Consider the following 6,799-nt stretch of genomic DNA (forward strand, 5'->3'; position numbering starts at 1 on the left):
TGAGGTTTTATTTTGGTTTTAATATTCATTGGTTTTGGATTGGTAGATGATTGAGGATTTTCTTTTGGATTTGATGGAGATTTTCTTTAAGCAAAATGAACTGAAATTTGATAAATTGCTGAATTCAAATACTGAATGCAAGTATTGCAAACGTTTTGGAGAAATTGAAATACAATGAAAGAAAATCCTAAACACCAAATCCCAAACGCCATGAATGCTCAAACGCCCAGTACCTCAAATGTCCAATAATTTCAGGCGTCAAATGCCTTAAGCCAATTCTCATGGATCACCGGCGGGGTCCTCCCATCTTTGTTGATCAGTTTGTAGTAGCCTCCAGTTATGGATCTTGCGATCATGAAAGGTCCTTCCCAATTGGAGCTCCTTGCAGAATGGAGATCACGCTTAGTTGCCTTAAGAACTAGATCTCGTTCCTTGAATTCGTTAGGCTTGGTCGTCCGTGCCTTGAATATATTCTGTTGATTCGGAATTCCTTGCATGATGGGATTCTAGGGTTGCGGCACATATGGACACTCGTACAGAGGGGAGTATCCGGCATACTGTCTGTCATGCTTAGCCAAATCTTCAGCAATAAATTTTTTGATAGAATGATCAATTTGAAGAGGCTCTGTACTCAACCATTTGGTGTAATATTGTTGAGGTGAGGCTACCCACTCATAGAACTTTGCGATGGCTAAGCTTTTGGTGGGAAGAAGTCCCCGGACCAGGGCAATATGATTAAACATTGGTATTATAGGTGCATGAAGGGGAATCAGACTTGCCTGACTACGGAACCTTTTGATGAAAGAGTGTGCACTTTCTCCAGGCTTCTGCGTAAGTTTCTTTAAGGCTTTAACTTCCTCCAGATGCTCAAATGATGGAGTATCCTCTATTTCTTTCGAGTCAGAGTCCTCTTCGACAACAGGATGTGTTGAAGGCTTTGGAGCCATCTTTCCAGCGTGAATCCAAGTTCTTCCGAGGATCATGTCGTATTCTGGGTCCTCTCGAATTATTTAAAACTTTGTCTCAGTGCAGACCGAGCTTTCTTTGACCTTAAGGGTGATGTAGCCATACGCGTCTCTGGCAGTCCCTTCGTGATCTCTGATTGCTATGGGAGCATGAGTAGCCTCTTTCCGGGTAATGCCAGCGGCTCTGAGAGTTTTCAGAGGAATGATGTTGATGGTAGTGCCAACATCAAAAAATGCTCTCTTGAATTCATTTCCTTTTATATGCACTGTGGTGAGCAGTCCCCAGTCATACATTTCTTTGTCAATGGCTGGAGGTTCAGGAGGTACTTATGGAATTGGTAGACGCTTCCCAGATACTATGTGGTTCAAAGACATGAACATGTCTCCCCTTTACGCCTTCGACAGATAGAGCAATTCGCAGACATGCTCGATCAGTGACTGAACTGCTTCTTTGACTGGTTGTTCAGAGATGGAGAAAGTCCTGACTGGGAGAGGATCTCTGTGTACTCCTTCAGTACCCAAGTTAAGTTCCATGGATTCAACCTTTTCCTTGAATATACACTTTAAGACTCTGCAATCACTTGTGGGATGATTGACAAACCTGTGGAAGCGACAGTAACTAGGACCTTCCATGTCTTCTTCAGTTGGTTCTTTCTTAACATATGGCAACTTGATAGCGCCATCTTGGATCCAAGCATCCAGGAGTTCGATCACCTATTCAATGGAAATGGTAAAGTCAGGTGCGTCTTGATCAGGAGCCCCCGTGCGCTAGTCAGGAGCTTGTGCATATTGCTTATCCTTCCTTTGTGCTTTTGAAGGAGTTGAGGTATGCTTGTGCGATGGTTCGACTTTCCGTTTGCTCCCTTCTGCGACAACTTTTGTGGAAGGTTGAAGGTTGTACTGCTTGTTGATCAGATGTCTTCTACCTCGAGTGTCTCGTGGTTCTTCAGCCTTGGTAGCTTTTGCTCTTTCTAGTAAGGCGGGTGCAGTAGTTGTCGATCTCTTCGCCGCTTCATGAAGCTCTGAGAAGGTATGGAAACGAAGATTTTCCAATAAATCTCTGTAGACCGGGATCATGCCTCTAATACACAAATATACCGGTTGTTGCTCCGTGACGTTTGGATCATGGCAATCTAGGGCCTGGACTCTGAATCTTTTCACATAGTCATTGGGATGTTCACTATTCCTCTGAAACATTCTTCCAAGATCATAGAGAGTAACTTTCTCTGACAAAAAGAAGTACTTTCTGTATAAGGCGTTAATCATTTCTCCCCAACTGTTGATAGTCCCTGGTGCAATGTTGTTGTGCCAGGTGTATGCCCTGTCTTTCAAGGATTTTAAAAATTCTTTGAGGCGAAAAACATGGTTATGTTCATGTTCACCCAAGGCTTCCAGGAACCGAGAAACATGTTCCCGAGCATTACATGTTTCATCATACAAAGTGAAAGTTTGAGAGGTATAACCTTTTGGAAGAGGAATCCTTTACGTCGCAGCAGGGTACGGAGGCTGGTGACGGTGGACATGTGATGTCTTATCTTTTCCATGGTTCTCCAAGAGGCGTTCCAAACCTTCTCGAGTAATAAAATTTGATGATTCCTTCGCTGATGGATCGTCTGCAGCTTTCCGGACTTTGCTGTTATCCACTGTATGAATTGGAACTACTTCAGGATCAACATCTGAGGATGTTTCCTTTTCTTTTCCTTTTCCTTGAGTCTTCTCTGACATCTTATCTGTGAGAGTCTTGAGATAATTAAATAGCTCCTTCTATGTTGCATCCATGTCAGTTTGATTCTTTGCAAGAGTCTCTTGCACTTTGATGAGATTATCCATGGTAGGTGGTGGATTCCCCCTGACTTCCTCAGGGTGTCGGCCGAACAGGGGATGACTTTTCATGTTAGTGTGAGGAGGAATAACATCACCATAGTCAGTGTTAGAGGTCGTAATGGTTTCTGAGATATCCTCATTGTTATTGTTGCTAGTGCTAGCGTCATTTATGTTGGAGCCTGCAACTAACCCAGACCTAAGACCAGCCATCTTTGTGAATTGAGATTGCAACCGAGAGATTAACCTCCCACTGTGGTCGCCAATCTGTAGATGGGAAAAAAATATTTGATGGTTTTTATGGAATTGAGGAGACTACCGTGCGGAGATTCCTTGAACCGAGCTAAATGTTGAACCTCACACAGATGCACTGCAAGAAGGGAGTGCTTTAATTTCGAGAGATCAATCTGTAGGACTCCGTCTTAAACCAAGACAATGGTCGTTCCATAGTCAATTCGGTCACAAGAGAGGATGGGTTGATATGTAGAAGGGAAGCTGAGAAATGTGTGAGATCAATGGTGATCTGAGATTGTAGGTGTGTTGTGTATTCTGCGTAGGAAAGTTCTGAATGATTTAATTTACTCAGTTGAGAGTGATTGCTCAGACGGTGAATTCGTGTAGACGAAAGATTGTCTGTATGAACTTTTCGAGAAATTCTTGTGTAGACGAATGTTTTTTTTTCAATCATGATTCAGAGGCCTTTTATATTGCTGAATTGAAAACACCATGATCCCATGAAGTGTGACAGTTGCCGGAGTCAAAGAGTGGGGAAGTGGGAAATCATGTTAAATCCAGTTGCTCACCGTGTGGAGACTTGGTTAATTTTCCACCCACTACTTTGTTAACTCCTCCAACTGATTGCACGACTTGCTCACATTCTCGTCGTGTGTATGAACACACGTTTCGTAGACCGCCAGACCAAAACCCTAGTTAATATCCCCCATGTGACACGATTGACATCTCGTGATTGTGGAGTCAGTTGCTGACTTTATGGGACGATGAGTCCTTGTATTGTTGAGTTTAACGTGATTTGCAAATGTTCTGAGACTCAAGAACTGAACATGTCTGTTGAGACAAAGATTTAATGTTGATAACCTAAGACGAGCAAACTGTGCTGCTGAATTGTTGAATATTGATAGTTGAACCAATATTCCTTAGTCTGAGCAAATATTGCTAGTCTGAGCAAATATTGCTTATCTTAGCAAATATTGCTCATTTGATGAATTGTTGGTGGCAGGACCAAATAAAATATTAATTTAAAATACTGGCGGCTAGGCCGAGCATAATAATAATAAAGGTGTTGATCACGGGATCAATATAAAATTATTAGTATTTGAATCTGCTCAGAATTATGTTGTTGCAGAGCTCTGGATTCGAAACCCTAATTTTGATCAATTGATGATTTATTGAAAATCGATCACAGAGTGAAGGAGGGACCGGCTACACGGGATGACGAGCGACCATGTAACGCCTAGATGCTCGGATGAGCAAAATACCAAATCCTCCTGAAGACCAGTTGGTGAAAGATGATTAAATGCTGGTTTAATCATTTATTATAATAATGCTCGTGTGAGCGTTAGGTAGTAAAACCTGATTATGGAGAGATGATGGACCGACCAAGGGGTCATGGGACCGGCTCTTGGTGGTCGTGGGACCAGCTGATGGTCGTTTGAGCAAACTCCCAGTTGTTTGAGAATAGTTTGGATCCAATATGAGCAATTGAGCAAATTAGGTCAAAATTATTAAAACATATGGGTACGGCTATTTGCAAGCCTTAGTGCCGGCCTTGGTCGGTCAAGGAGACATGCCCGTGTCACCATAATGTCAGCGTCTCAGTCCTGAGAGTTTCGATATTTTCTGATGCGCGTTTGAGCAATATTTCGAGAAAATATGAAGGATTCAGGGTTTTGCTGAAACTAGGAAAAATTCATGAGATGATGAAAATAATTAATAAAATAAGGGATTGCAAGGTGTGGGACCGGCCATGGCTAGGGCATGGCCATCCATCTAGCCAGCTCAGTCCCGCAACACCTTTCCCAATTTTATATAATTTTATGTATGTTCTCTGATGTGAGAGAATTATCATGAAACTGAGGAATTTCATGAAGTTAGGGAATTTCCATGAGATCATGGAAATAATAATAAAAATAATAGAGAGTCATGAAGTGTGGGACCGGCTATGGCCAAGGCATGGCCTTCTTGCTAAAGGGCCCGTCCCAAGGCACTTTTCCAAATTTTATAATATTTTTCATGATTTTAGGGAAATATCATAAAACCAAGGAGTTTGTTGAAACCAAGGAATTTGTTGAAATCAAGGAGTTTCCATGAGATGAGGGAAACATAAAAAAATAATAATAATAATAAAGTAAGGGATGTGTGGGACCGGCTAGGGCATGACCGGACGGCTAGGGGTCGGTCCCACGAGTTTTCCCTAATTTTATATTATTTTCACGGGTTTAGGGAAATATCATGAAATCAGGGAGTTTTCATGAAACGAAGGATATTTGCTCAAATGAAGATATTTTCATGAAATCAAGGAAAATAATGAAAATATGATAAAATGTAAAATTGGGAGTGGGACTAGCCACGGCACGACGGCCGGCCGGTGGGCCCAGTCCCCTAGCGCCTCAGTTAATATTTCAATATTTACTATTTTCTTCTTATTTTGCATAGGTTCATCATTCCTTCGTGTTTTGGAATGCTCGTTTGTGCATTATTGCTGAGTACACTTGCACCATTTTAATCAGGGCTTACTTGATAGCTGCTCAGATGCCTGTAAGTTGAATATTTATCACTAACCCATGGAATTCTGCTGGGAAGAACCACAAATTGAAGTCATGAAATATTACGAAGAATCGTAGAATATTGTTGAATATTCAGTTAACGATTATAGATAATTAACTGATGGCTCTATACCATAAGGCATGATGTATATGAGCATTAATTATCTGAGGATTAAGAGATATGAGCTTGTTGAAACGTCATGTCTCTCCTATATGGTCAGGGAAAACTTTGTCGCATCCTGAAGACGTTGTTGCTCTATACTAGCAGGCATGCTGTCTAGGAGCCGTCCAATCTTTCGATTCTATATAGAAATAATTACTGATATTGCTCAGTATTCATGAGATGTGTCGTTGCCTCAACTGAGAGACTACACATCTACATAATACTCTGAGAGACATCCTTCTCAGTCAGAGATTTTATGGCATGAGATTTTATGCTTCAATGAGAGACACGAGCCTCAATACTCATCTGATTGCCGGATCAGGAGCATGTATAATTATGGTTTTACGATTTTAACCCTTGTCGAAAATCCACCATCTACAGTGGCAAAAGCCATTAATAAAAAAAACAACCTTAAAGGGGGAAAAAGTATAACCCTTACCATCTTGAAGGTCGAGATGGAGCATTTCTGCCAGACATATTGAAGTTCCTTATGAGATTTGATAAGTTAAGAAGGGACACGAAAATACAGAGAAGAAAGAGAACAAGAAAACTCTGAACTCTGCAAAAGGAAAAAAGAAATAAAAGCATGTTTCTCAATCATAAGAGGATTTTATACAAACCTTTGGACAATCAACCGGCGCCTCAAGTCCAACAGGTAAAAGTACATTAAAAGCAAAGAAGTGGCAAAAATCTCGGGACGTGGCGACAAAGACGGGACAGTTACACGTTTTCTTCCCATCATGCCCTCGGCGAGATGAAAAGAAAAAGAGCAACTTGTGAGGGTAAAATAGCCGATCGCCACGTGTCGCCATCTCAAGAGATGATTTCATGATAAGATAGTAAGAAGGATGTACCGAATCATACCCCAAAAAGTGATTGCATCTGAATCGAGACGTCTGCTAAATGGATACATGTATGATGTGTATGAGGAGTGGTCTAATCAACACAGACGGTCAAGTATAAAAAGAAAACAATGCATTTAATGAAGGATCAGAAGTGGTGTGATACATTTGTGGAAGAAATTACATCGTATCAGAAGCTCGGATGAAGGAAGATCTGCAATACAA

Source organism: Papaver somniferum, chromosome 5 (genome assembly GCF_003573695.1).
Source record: "Papaver somniferum cultivar HN1 chromosome 5, ASM357369v1, whole genome shotgun sequence".
NCBI classification, from domain to species: domain Eukaryota; kingdom Viridiplantae; phylum Streptophyta; class Magnoliopsida; order Ranunculales; family Papaveraceae; genus Papaver; species Papaver somniferum.